Source organism: Oncorhynchus gorbuscha, linkage group LG24, assembly GCF_021184085.1.
Source record: "Oncorhynchus gorbuscha isolate QuinsamMale2020 ecotype Even-year linkage group LG24, OgorEven_v1.0, whole genome shotgun sequence".
NCBI classification, from domain to species: Eukaryota; Metazoa; Chordata; class Actinopteri; order Salmoniformes; family Salmonidae; genus Oncorhynchus; species Oncorhynchus gorbuscha.
In genome coordinates this window covers 11,139,839-11,144,938 of record NC_060196.1, presented here as the reverse complement: position 1 = coordinate 11,144,938, position 5,100 = coordinate 11,139,839, and the positions used below count along the sequence as shown (strand labels likewise).

General features: G+C 42.9%; 2 protein-coding genes across 2 annotated transcripts in view; both read left to right on the top strand.

Annotated features, from left to right (window-relative positions):
• The window catches only part of LOC124012438 (zinc finger protein 606-like), a 1,040,669-nt gene that overhangs the window by 450,901 nt on the left and 584,668 nt on the right, over nucleotides 1–5,100 (top strand). The window lies entirely within an intron of this gene.
• LOC124012437 overlaps nucleotides 1–5,100 on the top strand; it is a 971,157-nt gene that overhangs the window by 417,565 nt on the left and 548,492 nt on the right. The gene's annotated exons all lie outside the window — the stretch shown is intronic.

Below are 5,100 nucleotides of genomic sequence, written 5' to 3'. Positions count from 1 at the left end.
GTGTGAGTTTCCGGCAGACTTGACGCTATGTTGCGTATTGCTTGCTGCCATTCACAGGTCGGAGGAGTCATGGGCTAGGAAAATAAATAAATAAATATATATACTGCTCAAAAGAATAAAGGGAACACTAAAATAACACATCCTAGATCTGAATGACTGAAATATTCTTAGTAAATACTTTCTTTACATAGTTGAATGTGCTGACAACAAAATCACACAAAAATTATCAATGGAAATCAAATGTAAACCCATGGAGGTCTGGATTTGGAGTCACACTCAAAATTAAAGTCGAAAACCACACTACAAGGCTGATCCAACTTTGATGTAATGTCCTTAAAACAAGTCAAAATGAGGCCTCCACGTGCCTGTATGACCTCCCTACAACGCCTGGGCATGCTCCTGATGAGGTGGCGGATGGTCTCCTGAGGGATCTCCTCCCAGACCTGGACTAAAGCATCTGCCAACTCCTGAACAGTCTGTGGTGCATCGTTGGTGGATGGAGCGAGACATGATGTCCTAGATGTGCTCAATTGGATTCAGGTCTGGGGAACCGGCGGGCCAGTCCATAGCATCAATGCCTTTCTCTTACAGGAACTGCTGACACACTCCTGCCACATGAGGTCTTGCATTAGGAGGAACCCAGGGCCAACCGCACCAGCATATGGTCTCACAAGGGGTCTGAGGATCTCATCTCGTTACCTAATGGCAGTCAGGCTACCTCTGGCGAGCACATGGAGGGCTGTGCTGCCTCCCCCAAAGAAATGCCACTCCACACCATGACTGACCCACTGCCAAACCGGTCATGCTGGAGGATGTTGCAGGCAGCAGAACGTTCTCCACGGCGTCTCCAGACTCTGTCACGTCTGTCACATGTGCTCAGTGTGAACCTGCTTTCATCTGTGAAGAGCACAGGGCACCAGTGGCGAATTTGCCAATCTTGGTGTTCTCTGCCAAATGCCAAATGTCCTGCATGGTGTTGGGCTGTAAGCACAACCCCCACCTGTGGACGTCGGGCCCTCATACCACCCCCATGGAGTCTGTTTCTGACCGTTTGAGCAGACACATGCACATTTGTGGCCTGCTGGAGGTCATTTTGCAGGGCTCTGGCAGTGCTTCTCCTGTTCCTCCTCCTTGCACAAAGGCAGAGGTAGCGGTCCTGCTGCTAGGTTGTTGCCCCCCTACGGCCTCCTCCACGTCTCCTGATGTACTGGCCTGTCTCCTGGTATCGCCTCCATGCTCTGGACACTACGCTGACAGACACAGCAAACCTTCTTGCCACAGCTCGCATTGATGTGTCATCCTGGATGAGCTGCACTACCCGAGCCACTTGTGTGGGTTGTAGACTCCGTCTCATGCTACCACTAGAGTGAAAGCACCACCAGCATTCAAAATTGACCAAAACATCAGCCAGGAAGCATAGGAACTGAGAAGTGGTCTGTGGTCACCACCTGCAGAACCACTCCTTTATTGGGGGTGTCTTGCTAATTGCCTATTATTTCCACCTGTTGTCTATACCATTTGCACAACAGCATGTGCAATTTATTGTCAATCAGTGTTGCTTCCTAAGTGGACAGTTTGATTTCACAGAAGTGTGACTGACTTGGAGTTACATTGTGTTGTTTAAGTGTTCCCTTTATTTTTTTTGAGCAGTGTAGATTATTTTGCACCTGTTTCCTCCAGCATCTACACAAGGTCCTTTGCTGTTCTGGGATTGATCTGCACTTTTCGCACCAACGTACGTTCATCTCTAGGAGACAGAACGCGTCTCCTTTCTGAGCGGTATGACGGCTGCGTGGTCCCATGGTGTTTATACTTGCGTACTATTGTTTGTACAGATGAACGTGGTACCTTCAGGCATTTGGAAATTGCTCCCAAGAATGAACCAGACTTGTGGAGGTCTACAATTATTTTGCTGATTTCTTTTGATTTTCCCATCATGTCAAGTAAAGAGGCACTGAGTTTGATGGTAGGCCTTGAAATACATCCACAGGTACACCTCCAATTGATTCAAATGATGTCAATTAGTCTTTCAGAAGCTTCTAAAGCATGACATCATTTTCGGAAATTTTCTAAGCTGTTTAAAGGCACAGTCAACTTAGTGTATGTAAACTTCTGACCCTCTGGAATTGTGATACAGTGAAATAATCTGTCTGTAAACAATTGTTGGAAAAATTACTTGTGTCATGTACAAAGTAGATGTCCTAACCGACTTGCCAAAACTATAGTTTTTCAACAAGTAATTTGTGGAGTGGTTGAAAAATGAGTTTTAATGACTCCAACCTAAGTGTATGTAAACTTCTGACTTCAACTGTACACATGTCTCAACAAGAAATCTGCATGAACTTAATAAACTGTATTCATTTTGTCATTAAAAGTGTCTTGGGAATTTGTTTTTGTAGTTGAATGGAAGTAATGAGACAGACATTTGTGAACATTATATAGGCTACACAGTACAAACACTATGTAACAGACTTTTTAGGCTTATAAATGGTTTATACTGTATATCACACAATTTCTGGATGCAATATTCTACCCAGGAATATTCAACACTGAAATTTGTACTCTCGTTATTCCAAATGCACCTGTGTATCTTTTTTGTTGATTGATTTCAAGTTCTCGTAATCGGAAATTGGTATTTTGGGTTTTTTACATTTACATTACATTTAAGTCATTTAGCAGATGCTCTTATCCAGAGCGACTTACAAATTGGCCAATTTTCTTTATTATTTTTATTTTTTTCCCTTTTTTTTCTTACACTTTATTTAATCTTTATTTAACTAGGCAAGTCAGTTAAGAACACATTCTTATTTTCAATGACGGCCTAGGAACAGTGGGTTAACTGCCTAGTTCAGGGACAGAACGACAGATTTTCACCTTGACAGCTCGGGGGATTCAATCTTGCAACCTTACAATTAACTATTTCAAACGCTCTATCCACCTGCCTCTCATTGCACTCAATGAGGAGACTACCTGTTACGCGAATGCAGTAAGCCAAGGTAAGTTGCTAGCTAGCATTAAACTTATAAAAAACAATCAATCAATCATAATCACTAGTTAACTACACATGGTTGATGATATTACTAGTTTATCTAGCGTGTCCTGCGTTGCATATAATCGATGCGGTGCGTATAGTTTCTACAATGTGTACCTAACCATAAACATCAATGCCTTTCTTAAAATCAATACACAGAAGTATATATTTTTAAACCTACATTTTTAGCTAAAAGAAATCCAGGTTAGCAGGCAATATTAACCAAGTTAAATTGCGTCACTTCTCTCGCGTTCATTGCACGCAGAGTCAGTGTATATGCAACAGTTTGGGCTACCTAATTTGCCAGAATTTTATGTAATTATTACATAAGATTGAAGGTTGTGCAATGTAACAGGAATACTTAGACTGATGGTTGCCACCCCTTAGATAAAATACGGAACGGTTCCGTATTTCACTGAAAGAATAAACGTCTTGTTTTCGAGATGTTAGTTTCCGGATTCGACCATATCAATGACCTAAGGCTCGTATTTCCGTGTGTTATTATGTTATAACTAAGTCTATGATTTGATAGAGCAGTCTGACTGAGCGGTGGTAGGCAGCAGCAGGCTCGTAAGCATTCATTCAAACAGCACTTTTGTGCTTTTTGCCAGCAGCTCTTCGTTGTGCGTTGGGCTGTTTATGACTTCAAGCCTATCAACTCACGAGATTAGGCTGTCGTAACCGATGTGAAAGGGCTTGCTAGTTAGAGGGGTGCACGCTAATAGAGTTTCAAACGTCACTTGCTCTGAGACTTGGAGTGGTTGTTCCCCTTGCTTTGCAAACGCCTCTGCGTTTTGTGGAGCGATGGGTAACGCTGCTTCGAGTGTGGCTGTTGTCGTTGTGTTCCTGGTTCGAGCCCAGGGAGGAGAGGGACGGAAGCTATACTGTTACACTGGCAATACTAAAGTGCCTATAAGAACATCCAATAGTCAAAGGTTAATGAAATACAAATGGTATAGAGAGAAATAGTCCTATAATTCCTATAATAACTTCAACCTAAAACGTCTTACCTGGGAATATTGAAGACTCGTGTTAAAAGGAACCACCAGACTTCATATGTTCTAATGTCTTCTCCAACACTTTGTTTTTGCATTATTTAAACCAAATTGAACATGTTTCATTATTTATTTGAGGCTACATTGATTTTATTGATGTATTATATTAAGTTAAAATAAATGTTCATTCAGTATTGTTGTAATTGTCATTATTACAAATACATTTTAAAAATCCGTATCGGCTTTTTTTGGTACTCCAATAATCGGTATCGGCGTTGAAAAATCATACTCGGTCAACCTCTAATCGAGTGGAATATTTTTTTTCTGCTGGTCTATCATGAGGTAGCTCCTCTCTGAGAACCTCTTCATGCAGTACATACAGGTGAACAGGTCTTTCTCCTGTGTGGACCTTCAGGTGCATCTTCAGGTGACCAGCCTGAGTGAAGCGCATTTGACACTGGGTTCAGCTGTAGGGTTTCTCGTCTGTGTGGACCCTCTGATGGCTCTTCAGGTTGGATGAGTTGGAGAAACTAGCCCGGCACGAGTGGCAGCCAAACGGCTTTTCCCGTGTGCATCCCCACCTGTTTGGGGAAACTGAAGGCTTTCCCACAGAATGAACACGGGAAGCGCTTCTCTTTGGCGCTGCCACCTTTACTGATTCCATCTCTACTACTGTCATTTGTCAAAGGGTTTGTGTAGCTATTTAACGTTGAGGCACTGGCATTATCTGAGGTCTGGTTTAACATTAGGAGAGTGTGAGGAGGATGAAGGCCAGGAAGTGTCTGTTGTCGCAGGGGTCCATGTTCCAGTTGATAGATCCTATAGAAGGCAGGCTGAAAGCAACACCTGTTAAGGGGTTAACCTGAGGCGCCATCAGTCTCTCTAAATCACAACTATAGGAGCAGGACGGAGCATCGCTAGCCGAGTCTGTGTCTGTTATGTCCCGCCGCATACAGACACCTACCCATCCTCGTAGACCAAATCTACGTGCGCCCTGGTATCAGCCAATCTGTTGTCGTCATAGAGACTAAATTCGGTTGTTGTTTGTGTTAGACTGTCTATTTCTGGTTGTGT